The sequence below is a fragment of the Hipposideros armiger genome, unplaced genomic scaffold (genome assembly GCF_001890085.2).
Source record: "Hipposideros armiger isolate ML-2016 unplaced genomic scaffold, ASM189008v1 scaffold_176, whole genome shotgun sequence".
In the NCBI taxonomy this organism is placed as follows: Eukaryota; Metazoa; Chordata; class Mammalia; order Chiroptera; family Hipposideridae; genus Hipposideros; species Hipposideros armiger.
This window is the reverse complement of record NW_017731526.1, coordinates 2,692,772-2,705,994: the sequence shown is the minus strand read 5'-3', so window position 1 is coordinate 2,705,994 and position 13,223 is coordinate 2,692,772. Positions and strand designations below refer to the sequence as shown.

The 13,223-nt window shown below is 37.6% G+C and overlaps 1 protein-coding gene across 1 annotated transcript in view; it reads right to left on the bottom strand.

The window, feature by feature from the left end:
• Positions 1-9,110, bottom strand: part of BTLA (B and T lymphocyte associated) — a 47,735-nt gene extending 38,625 nt beyond the window's left edge. Inside the window, exon 1 of the mRNA XM_019652214.1 lies at positions 9,091-9,110. The gene's annotated coding sequence lies outside the window, so the exon portion shown is untranslated. The remainder of the gene's footprint in view (positions 1-9,090) is intronic.
• Positions 9,111-13,223: the final 4,113 nt, after the last annotated feature.

Genomic DNA, 13,223 nt, shown 5'->3' with positions numbered 1-13,223 from the left:
TATCATAATTTGCAAATGACATATTATATACAGAGAACCCTAAAGGTTCCATCCAAACTATTAGAATTGATAAATGAATTCAGTAAAGCAGCAGGATACAAAATTAATATTCAGAAATCAGTTGAATTTTTATACACCAATAATGAACTGTCAGAAAGAGAAATTAAGAGAAAAATCCCATTTACAATTCATTTAAAAAATAGCATAAAATACCTGGGAATAAATTTAACCAAGGAAGTAAAATACCTGTACTTGAAAAATATAAGACACTGAATAAAGAAATTGAAGAAGATACAAATAAATGGAAGCAAATACAGTACTTATGGATAGAAAGAATTAACATAGTTAAAATGTTCATACTACTCAAAGCAATCTGTAGATTCAATGCAATCTCTGTCAAAATACCAATGGCATTTTTCATAGAACTAGAAAAAATAATCTTAAAATTTATATAGAACCACAGAAGATCCCAAATAAGCACAGCAATTTTGAAAAAGAACAAAATTGGAGGTATCACATTACCTGATACCAAACTATACTACAAGTCTATAGTAATCAAAACAGCATGGTGCTGTACTTACTGTGGCAGCACATACAAAACAGCATGGTACTGGCATAAAAACAGACATACAGATCAATGGAACAGAATAGAGAGCCCAGAAATAAATCCACGCCTCTGTGATCATTTAATCTATGACAAAGGGATGCAAGCATATACAATGGGGTAAAGACAGACTATTCAATAAATGGTGTTGGAAAAACTGGACAGATACATGCCAAAAAATAAAACTGGACCACCTCCTTACACCATATACAAGAATAAACTCAAAATGGATTAAAGACTTAAATGTAAGACCCAAAACCATAAAACTCCTAGAAGAAAACAGACTCAGTAAACTCTCTGACATTACTCTGAGTAATATTTTTTTTCTAATATATCTCCTCAGGCAAGGGAAACAAAAGAAAAAATAAACAAATGGTACTATGTCAAACTAAAAGGTTTTTGCACAGCAAAGGAAACCATCAACAAAACAAAAAGACAGCCTACTGAATGGGAAAAAGACATTCACCTCTGATACATCTGATAAGGGCGTAATATCCAAAATTGATAAAGAACTCATACAACTCAATATCAAAAAAACAAACAATCCAATTAAAAAATGGGCAGAGGACCTGACTAGACATTTTTCTAAAGAGGACATGCACATGGCCAATAGACATATGAAAAGATGCTCAATATCACTAATCTTAACAGAAACGCAAATTAAAACAATGAGATATCACCTCACACCTGTCAGAATGGTTGTTATCAATAAGTCAACAAACAACAAGTGTTGCTGAGGATGTGGAGAAAAGAGAACCCTCATGCACTGTTGGTGAGATTGCAGATTTGTGCAGCTACTATAGAAAATGGTTTGGAGGTTCCTCAAGTAATTAAAAATAAAACTACCTTATGACCCAGCAATTTCACTTCTGGATATTTACCCTAAGAAATCCAAAACATGAATTCAAAAAAATATTTGAACTCCTATGTTCATTGCAGCATTATTTACAATAGCCAAGATATAGAAGCAATCCAGGTGTCCATCAATAGACAACTGGATAAAGACATGGTACATATACACAATGAAATATTGCTCAGCCATTAAAAAATGAAATTTTACCACTTGTGACAACATGGATGAACCTAAAGGGTTTTATGCTAAGTGAAATAAGTTAGACTGAGGAAGACAAATACCATATGATCTCACTTATATGTGGAATGTAAAGAACAAAATAAACAAGAAAACAAAACAGAAACAGACTCAGATACAGAGAAACTGATGGTTGACAGAGGAGGGAAGTTGGGGAGTTGGGTGAAAAAGGTGAAGGGATTAAAAACACAAATTGGTAGTTACAAAATAGTCATGGGGATGTAAAGTACATCATAGAGAATATAGTTAATAATGTTGCAACAAATATGTGTGGTGCCAGGTGGGTACTAGACTAATCAGGGGATCACTTCATAAATTATATAAATGTCTAACCACTATGCTGTGCATCTGAAACGAATATAAAATAATATTTAATGTGAACTAACTGAAAAAAAATAATAAAGAAACCTCCTAAGGTGATTCTGATACATTGCTTTGGATGGATATTTCAAACCAATTATGAATTGGTTTGAGAGGCATATGGACTTTTGAGTCACAAAATACTTGGTCTCAAATCTTTGTTGTTTACTAGCAGTAGACTCTTGCATAGATTTCCTAGATTGTTAGAGTCTCAGTAGACACAAGATGCACCACTCAGATCCCCCTTCAAGGACAGGTTTGCTCTTAGCTGTGGCAAATGCAGTCAGCAGACAGCTTCCAGGTGTGAACTCCTTCAGGTTTTGCACAATTAGGACTCACCTTGTCCAAGGTCATGCTTTCCCATGACAGCCTGCATCCAGTGATGGAACAATAAAAGTGTATAAAGGGCTGGCTGTGTTGGCCTTACATAGGCTGCTGATGGGTAATACTTGACCCAGAGCTCCCAGTTGGTGATAAGATTATGTCAGGGCTATATCACAGTTGGACTTCTTCCTCTGTCCAATCTTGCTCCTGCCCCCTGCCTTTCACAGGTGTTGATCCCTAATCTCTTTCTGTCTGCTCCCAGAGCACGAGATCTGCTCCACATCTCAATTCCCTACACTGTAATATCTATCTGTTACACTGGTTACTTGAGGTAGTGTATGCAAAGTGATCAGTAGATGGCATCTATACTTATTCACGAACCAAAGGTCATTTGGACAAGATGGATACCAAGAAACCCTGTATTAATAAGCCAAAAAATAATGATGGTGGAACAATTTGAAAGGTTTATTTGCTAATGGGAGTCATTGTTGCATAGAGATAAAGACTGGTGCAAATGTCATAACAAGGCTTTGATTAGAGAGAAATGTAGCAGGTTAAAGATGGTCTGAATTCCAGAAAGATTCGCAGGATGAATCAGTCATGCAGAGAGGTCTCAGAAGTAAAGGGCAGAAAGAAAGAGAGGCTTGAGAACAAGAGATCTAAAAAAAGGGCCCAATCCTTATGTCTTATTAGGGAGACCACCTCATAGATGGTGTAGAGGCCTGACCACTGCACTGTATATCTGAAGCTGATGTTGAATAATATTGTATGTCAACTATAATTATATATACATATAATCACAGGATGTGGAGTAGAGTGTGGGAATGGAGTCAATGGAATTGTAATAGATAAGTATGATATCGGGGGTGGGAGGGCAGTGGATGGGGGAGGGGGGTTGTTACTTTGTGAGGGGTGAAAAGGATAACTATTGCATTGTTCTGTACACCTGAAACTAATAATAACATTAAAAAAAAAGAAAAATGACTAAATCAAGATATCCCCGATAGTAAGAATTTATTATTTCATTATAATCTCATTGAAATTTCCTATGTTTGCAAATTTAGAACATCTTTCATACAGAACTCCAATTAACTGTAATGTAAATAATTACATTCTCACCATCATGAAGTCAAAACATACTGTGTTTAACACTCACTATATGAATGGAAATCAAAAGTAAAAATGTACTGAACAGTAAAGAAAATAATTGAGGGCTGGCCGAGTGGCACTGAACTGGCTTGGGATGCCAGAGGGCCCCGGTTCGGATCCCACATATGAGAGCCAGTGACACTGCCCTCTACATCTAAGACGCTGAACAACAGCTCAACCTGGAGCTGCACTGCAGTGAGTCGCCGGTGACGACGTAGGCTGCAGCCCCTGTGGCAGTGGGTTGCCATGGGATACCGTGTGTAGCCAGCAGCCAACATGAGCAGCCAGCAGCCGCAGTGAGCGGCCGTCCAGAAGCCGGCGACTGATCTGCCTTGCCCAGGAAGAGTGCAATGATGGTACCAGCTTGGGCCAGTGAAGCAACGTCCTCCACAACTAGACTGAAGAACAGAACGACAACAACTTATCTGTTCCCCTTCCCCCAATTCCCCAATAAAAAAAAAATCTTTAAAAAGAAAATAATTGAAATCTCAGGTTATATTCTTGTAATAAATTTATATTTATTCTGCTACAAAAAAATAAAAAAAAATAAAATAAAATAAAAGGCCCAACCATTGGAATTGTCCCTCAAGGAAAGAGGGACAACCCTCTGAAAGACTGGAAGGGGTTAAAACAGCCATGCAGTAACTACAAGACTAGAGGGATGAAGGTAACCAAGGCAGGGACCACGTAATGAAGCTGGGTACAGAAAAGGATCATAGTCACTGGCACCACACCTGAGATGGACAAGGATGCTGGCTTGATATTGAGCTCCTCTCCTTGGCTCCTAGAGTGTCCCTTTGGTGAGAGGATTGGTTCCATACTGTGAAGTGGATAGGGTTGATTTAAAATGATGGTATAAAATACCCTCAGCTGCAAAAGTCAGAAGGCTGAAGATACTTCGGGGAAAAACTTTTTTGCAATAATGAAAAAAAAAATGTATATACAGAGAACACCCAAGAATGCCTTTCTCCCCATATTTCCCTATTGGCAGACTTGAAATATATTCTGATTCTATCATTTCCTAGGTGTGTGACCTTAGACAAGCTATTTAACTTTGAATTTATTACTTCTTTGAATCTCATTACTTCATCAGTAAAGCAGGAATAATAACACTTACCTGGAAGGTTGTTATGAGTACTCAATAAGGGACATAAATAGTACCATTATTTTAAATTAACATACAAGAAACCACCTACCCCAGTGCCTGGCACAAAACTAGGATTCTGATAAATGCATTTCTCCCACACAGACAGAAAAGTACAGACTTCCTATGTCTTGTCTGTTTGTATTTTTGAAGCATGTGCAGAAAGAGAATTGGCTTCTCCAAATCTTACACAACTGTGTGTACTATTTTTTATGTGTTGTATTTTTATGTTATTGTGTATGTTTATCTCATTGCTTTTCTCATGATACCAACTTATGCATGCATCACCTGCTTTGCAAATTGCTTTAGCTTTTACTTCCGTGAATGTGTACATGCTTTGATGTGTCTCCAGTGTCAGATCTCAACAAAACCTTAGGGTCTGAAGCCATGAACTTGTTCTTGCAAGGGAGATTGGATGGTGGGGGGGCAGGGGAAGGGTACATAAAAAAGAAGGGCGGCCTATGTTGTAGATTTCAAACTACAAGGGGTGTAATTGACCAAGATCCCCAGGTTCTGCACTCTGAAATTCATCACCCTATTTTTGCCATGAGGTCATGCTTCCTAGTCAGTGAATGAGCGCAACAGAAACACCAAAGCAGGTCTCTTTCTGGGAGACACAGGACTCCTCCAATGACCAACTTTGGCCTCAGGACTCCCCTGCAGCCTTGCCAAACCTTCCTCACAGTTCAACAGCAGTTTAGGATGCTTCCACCCACCTACTTCCTGCTTTTGTCACTCAGCACCATACTTGTTTTGTGGTCTGGTCGTTTTCCCAGCTCCTATCTCCCCATTTTCTCTCACAGGCATTTCGCATAATCTAATCCTTGCACATTTCATACTGTGTTAGTGTCTGCTTTGTGTAATTCTGCCAATACTGAACATACAAATTATATTTTGCTTCCCCTTTCCCCTTGTTCAATGGGCAACATTTTCTCATACAGGAAATTTATTTTTAGAAGGTAGGAAGGCATGAAAGCTAGTTGGTAGAAATAGCAGGATTAAAGAGGTCAGTTTGGGAGGAACTATGAAGGTCAGCCAAATCGACGGGGAAAAGAAACAAGCATTAGAAAACAGAAAGGCATATGAAAAATTCAAACTCTTTTAACTATAAAAGTGAAAGTAGCTAAGAGCATAGAGGGAATCGGACCAAATAAAGTTAAAGGCTTTTTCAGAGCTGCGCTGTACGTACTCCATTCACATTTGTCTTAGCAGTAGAATCCTCTCCTTATTTATATGGTTTTATGAGAAAAAGAATATGAAAATGAAGCAAATAGTAATTTGAAGCAAAACTAAATGAAGTTAGCTTCATTTGGGATTAAGGTTAAAGAAAGAATTTGGGAGAAGTTTGTCCTGAAATGGAAATTTTATAATATATAGTCTCCTGTATAGTACCTGTCAAATGACACGTTGCCCAAAGAGCTGGAGGCCCCAACGGTGCCAGTAATTTTAGTTGCTTAATAAGAGGAGATCCAAAAACAGGGGTTACAAGGAAGAACCCCAGGAGGTCAGGGACGCAGGGCTCGGGGCAGCACCTAGTTGTCATTCACCAGCCAGTTCAGAAATTTCGTTGTTCATATTTTAACATCTGGTAGAGCCATGCCAATGGGAACTGACTAAATTTTGGTCCTGTTTATCCCTTAACGGTGATTGGAGTCAGTGTTAATAACCCAAAGACTATATATCTAAATTGTCCAACATAATGGTTTGAAAGGAAACTCAGAAAGCCCAGGTCTGAGGGAGGGACATTCTCCTGACCTTTGAGCAGATTTTTAGCTGTCTGCTCAGCTGCCTGGTAGGGTTGCTCTCCCTACCCTTATCGTAGGCTTTTTCCCAAGTGATTTAGAAAGAATACTCTCCAGTGACATATATTTAAATAGCTGGATAATATAGTCCAGCTTATCATTTATAGCTATTTCTTTAGCCATTTTCCTATTGTAGGACATTTAGGTTTTTCCAATTTTTTACATAAAGATCAACATTTTTGCTCTGTAGCATTTTGGATGATTTCCCAAAAGTGGAATCACTGGATTGAAGATATGAACATTTTTAGCATTCTTGATACCTAGTGCTACATAACTTCCAAGAAAGACCAATGCATATTCCTAGGGGAAAGTTATGAGAGTATCCACATCTGGTTAACTGTACCCTTACCATTAGTATTATCTTGTTATGATCATCATAATTTTAAAAGTAAAACATTCGATTTATTCTGGGTTTTTATATTTAATAAGAGGAACATATTTAGGGTGTTTTATAATTTATGAATTGTAATTCATGCACAGTTAACTCTTTATCAAGATATTGGAGTCAGTGGTTTCCTTTCTATTTTTTAAATTTAATAAAGTATGTATTGAATACATTAAATGCTTGTCACCTTGCCTATTATATTTTTAGAAAATAGTTTGTTTTTGCCTACTAACATTTTAATAGTAATTTCTGATGTATAGAAGTTGCCTTATTTAAAGTAACCATATCTAATGATTTCTGTTACTTTTAAATTAGAAAAAAATTTTCCTGGATGATTTACTGGCTGCTAAGTTCTGCCCATCCTCCAGCTGCCATTTAATTACAGCTATCCTGAGACTATTTGAAAGAGGATAAGGTGGGACTGGAATTCTTTCTTTTTTTTTTTCTTTTTCTAATTCAAAAAAAATGTATTGGTGTGATATTGGTTAGTAAAGTTACATAGGTTTCAAGTGTACATCATCTATATATTGGATTGTGTATTCACCACCCAGAGTCAGTTCTCCTTCCATCACCATATATTTGACCCCTGTTACCCATTTCAACATCCTTTCCCCCACTACCCTCTGGTAACCACTACACTGCTGTCTGTGTCTATGATTGTTTGGTTGTTTGTCTTGTTCATTTGTTGCTTTCAGTTTTATATCCCATATGAGTTAAATCATATGGTTCTAGGTTTTTTCTATCTGACTTAATTTCACTTAGCATGATAATCTCAAGACACATCCATGTTGTTGCAAATAGCAATATTCCATCTTTTCTTATGGCAGAGTAATATTCCTTTGTATATATGTAACACATCTTCTTATCCAATCATCTATTCAAGGACACTTTGGTTATTTCCATGTCTTGACAACCATGAATAATGCTGCAATGAACATAGGGATACATATATCTATCTTTATTTAAGTTATACGGATAAATGTTTTCAGATATTTTGGGTAGATACCTAGAAGAGGGATTGTTAGGTTGTATGGTAATTCTATGGGACGGTAATTCTTAATCTGACCTTTATCAATTAGCTAACTCCCATTATCAGGCAAAGAACTCTTAAGGGTCTTGTTTGAAAAAAAAACCATGAGCTCAGAAGCGTATCTCCTATCTAAGACTACAGTTTTAGAGACACCACTGTTGGGGTAGGGAAGCAGATGATTTTTTTTAAATGGACTTTATTTTTTAGAGTAGTTTTGTGGTGTACAGCAAAACTAAGCAGAAAATACAGTTCCCATAAACTCCTTTCCCCCAACAAGCATAGCCTCTCCCACAAATCAACATTCTGCACCAGAGTAGTACATTTGTTACAATAGATGAACGAACCCTCTAGCACCTGGCAACCATTGTGGCCATAGTTTTGCTTTTACTAGGATGTCATATAGTTGGAATCATACAGTATATAGCCTTTGCAGATTGTTTTCTTTCAATTAGTATAATATGAATTTAAGGTTCCTCCATGTTTTTCCATGGCTTGTTAGTTAATGTCATTTTAATGGTGAATGATTCCATTGTCTGGGTGTACCCCAGTTTATTTATCTATTCACCTACTGAAGGCCATCTTGGTTGCTTCCAAGTTTTGGCATTTGTGAATAAAGCTGCTATATACTTCTAAGGGCAGATTTTTGTGTGGACAGAAGTTTTAAATGCATTTGAGGAAATACCACCACTGAATTTTTTAGCTCTGCAAGATTCCAAATTATGGAAGGCTCAGTCTATTCACAGACCCATGGTCTCTCTTGTCCAAGTGCGATTTCCTTCTACCTCTTTTTTGAGTTGATTTATTTCTTGCAGGACTTGGCTGAAAGCAGCAAGAATCAGCACACACACACTAACATGTTGAATTTTTCCCAACATTTTGGTTAATGGGACATGCTTAACCAGCATGTGTTCTGCCATCCAATGATTGTTTAACATCATATAACTCAGTTCACAAGCTTTCCAGTTTACAAAATTTAAATCCTTAGTATCTTTCTCCCTATTTCCTTCATGAAGCCAAAACCATAATTTACATTGTGATGCTATCTATATGCATTACTTGTAAAAATGACTATATTTCAGACAACAGAATCATCTATAGCTAATTTAACCAGAAAAGGATTCATTTCAAGCCTTCAAAGCGCCAGGAAACCAACTTAGTTGCTACATAGTGAAAAAAATACAGCAAAGGAAATATCCAATTACCCAGTAGAGCTGTTACCACGGCTGCCACTGCACTCAATCCCTGTGAAGACAGAGAATAGACTATCACCACAGCTGTTCTAGAAATAAAACAAAACAAATACCTTCATGACAGTGCTTGTCAGAAAAGTTATATGGCTGCTGCTTCATGATGTTTACTTCCATGTTCCAAGTCTCACATGCAGAATCCTAATGACAAGGGAGTCTGGGTAATGTGGTCTCTAGCTTGCTAGGCTTCTGAATACTAGAGGCAGGATACAAAAGGGTTGTAGTTATACAGCAGAGTGGCTCTCACCGAGAAGTGTGCTGTCAGATATTTGACAACGTCTGGAGACATTTTTAGTTGTCACAACTGGGGTAGGGGCGATAATAGCATCTAGTGGGTAGAGTTTCCAGGATGCTGCCAAATATCCTACAATACACAGAACAGACCTCACAACAAAGAATTATCCAGCCCAAAGTGTCAATGGTGCCAAGGCTGAGAAACCCTGTTGTAGGGTCAGCCAATCTGCAATATCTGCTCAAACTTCCTCCATCATTCATAGTCAATGGTAGCTAGTGGGGGCCTTATGAGTCATTTCCAGAAACTCACATACAGAGCCTTGCTCTAAGAACTGAACAGTCACACAATGAGTGTGTTCAAAAAACAGAGGAGGGGCGGTGCTCTGTAACAATGGTAGAGACTATGTTTTGTGACTGCCTGATTTCAGCCTTCCACCTCACTTACCAAGGCCCCTGCATCACTGTATCTTGGAACTGGAAGAAAAAATATATAATAAATATAAAACTCTCTTTTCCTTCAATCCAAACTTGATGAATTTTAACAAGTATTCACATCAGTCTCTCACCAAAGCTATCTCAAGTTCTCTGTTAGATTGGGTTCCTTCTGAAGACAATCCCAGTTGAAGGACTCAGGGCAAGCATTTTATTTGAAGGTATTCCCATCACAACAGGGGAGTGAAAAAGTTATACAGGAAAGGGAAGGAAACTAGCAAGTGGTTTGTTTTCTAGCAAGTTACCACCGTAGATAAGGTGCTTAATCCCCACGTCTGGGAATTCTGAGAGCCAATATTTAACAGGTGCCTCAGAGTCATTCCATTCAAGGCCTGAGGAAGCTGGGGCATTTAGCCATTATACTAGTTTCCTATTGTTCCTGTAACAAATTGCCACAAATATGGTGGCTTAAAATAACACAACTTTATTATCTTATAATTCTGGAGACTGGAAGTCCACAGTGTGCCATATTGGGCTAAAATCAAGGTGGCAGTGGAGCTGCATCTGGGGGCTCTAGGAGAGAATTTCCAGGTTTTTCAACTTCTAGAATCCATCTGCATTTTTTGGCTGGTGTCCCCTTCCTCCGTCAAAGCCAGTAGCATAGCACCTTCAACTTTTTTTCTGACTATGACCTCCTTCCATTTTTAAGAACTTGTGTGATAAGATTGGGCCCACCTGAATAATACAAGATAATCTTCCATTTCAAACTCATTACAGTATTTTCCCATGTATAATGTGCACCCATGTTTTTGGCCCAAACTTTCAGGGAAAAAAAAATCTTTCATTTTAATTTTTTAATTCAAATTTTTATTTGTTTACATTTAGGTACTTGTTTTTTGTATTATAAAGGAATTTTAGCATTTATTTTTTAGCATATTACAGTACAAGAAATTTTATGTGACAAATACTTACAAAACTTAAGAACAGATGCAACGTACAAGAAATTTTATGTACCGGTAACAAATTTACAATATTTATGCATCACAGAAGGCCAAGTAGTTGCAAGTTTGTTGTAAGTTCAACAAAACCAATTATTGTATTTCAGGGTATATAATTTTGCATACGGATTTTGTTATTGATTTCTAGAGTTATACTTTTAACTCATAAGTATAAATAAAAGAATTAAAAACATTTATATAAATACAGAATTAGTACTACCCATGTATAATGTGCATCCTTATTTTTCCCCTCACAATTTGGGCAAAAATGTGCTCATTTACATATAGCAAAATACGGTAACTTAGCCACACCTGCAGAATTACTTTTGCCACAGGAGGTAACGTATTCACAGATTTGGGGGATTATGATGTGGACATCTTTCAGTGGGCTTTTGTCTTTTGGGTTTTTTTTTATTTTTTATTGTGAAATAAACATTTTTTTAAATTAGTTTCAGCTGTACAACACAGTGCAATAGTTACACTTTTTATCCCTCGAAGTGACAACCCTCCTCCCCCAATCCACCACCCCACTCCTCCCCCCATATGATACATATCTATTACAATTCCCTTGACTTCACTCCCACACTATACTCCACATCCCGTGACTATATATATGTATTCACTTATAGTTCACATACAATATTATACAACATCAGCTTCAGGTGTACAGTGCAGTGATCAAGCCTCTATCCCATCCATGAAGCAGTCTCCCTAACAAGACATGTGACCATCTGACACCCTACAAAATATTTACAACATTATTAATTATATTCCACGAACTGTCTTTCATATCCCTGTGGCAATATTGTAGTTACCTATTTATGCTGTCTAATCCCTTCCCTTTCTCCCTCATCTCCACCCCCCTCCAACTAGCCACCATCAGTTGTTCCTCTATATCTCTGAGACTATTTCTGTTTACTTTGCTCGTTCGTTCAGTTTTTTAGATTCCACATATCAGTGAGAGTATATGGTATTTGTCTTTCTCCGACTGACTTATTTCACTTAACATAATAGTTTCTAGGTCCATCCATGTCATTGCAAATTGTACGATTTCATTCTTCTTTATAGCAGAGTAATACTCCATTGTATAAATGTACTGCAGTTTCTTATGTTTTTTTGTTGTTTTTTGTTTTTTGTTTGTTTGTTTGTTTTTTTGTTTTTGTTTTTAAGCTGAGTCATCCTGCCACCTGTTTGCAGCTCAGCGGCTGCTCAGCTCAGGTCAGGCATCGAACCGCTGTTGCTCAGAGCTCAAACTCTTGAGCAAGCTCTTAACCAACTGAGCCACTTGGCTGGCCCAATGTACTGCAGTTTCTTAATCCAGTCATCTACCAATGGGCATTTCGGTTGTTTCCAAGTCTTGGCTATTGTAAATAGTGCTGCAATAAACATAGGGGTGCATATATTTTTTTGAATTAGTGTCTTGGGTTTCTCTGGATACATACCCAAGAGTGGAATTGCTGGATCATACAGTAGTTCCATTTCCAGTTTTTTGAGATAGCTCCATACTGATGGGCTTTTGTTTGTTTGTTTGTTTTTTCCTACCATATATATCTATTCTCATCAGTTGTTCATTGAGAACTGCTCCTGAGAGGGTCACTAGCTCCTCTAGCCTGCTGCTCAGGTAAACCAAGCAGGCTCTGGTGGCCAGGGAAGGCTTGTGAGCAAACAAGTGGAGGTGCCAGCTATTGGAAGTTGGGCAGCATGCATCAAAGTGGTGAGGGTGGGGATACAGATGGGGCTTGATCACCATCTGCTGCAATTTCTCTTGGATATACGTCAATCAGTGAAAGCACAGACAACCCTTTTATTCATTTTTTACTTGGTTTAAGAGAGGAAGGAAGAAAGGGAGGGAGGGAGGGAGGATAAAAATGAGATCTATGTAAAGATATTGTTTACGTGTAAGAAAATGTTCATATGAAGGTAGAGGAGGGGGCATAGATTACATAATCAAGCCACCATATTTTTGAATATTATTTTTAAAAGGAGTAAGCCAACTCCATAAATCAAAGGAAGCTCATCTGTTTGAAAGATATTTATTAAGAGAAACAGAATACATTTTACAAAATGTTATATTCTTAATATGACTCAAGAGTTCAATGTTTGTTTAGGGAAAATGGGGGTAGCAGTGGCATGGTTTTTTTAATCTTGCCAAATCCCCACATCAAAACAAACAGAGCAACTATATCTTAAAACCAAAAACTCATAAATAACATTTATTAAAAAAACAAAAACAAACAAATAAAAAAGAAACCCAGATAATAAACTGCCCCACAGACCACAGATGAGGACAAACTACAATAGGCATAAATCTGCATGATACCAGCTCTGTGCAGGAGGAAGCAGAGGGGTGTAACAGAGCATCTGACACACCTGAGAATAGAACACCCAAATAGGGAACTCACTGGAGCGCACAGGAGGCCAGAT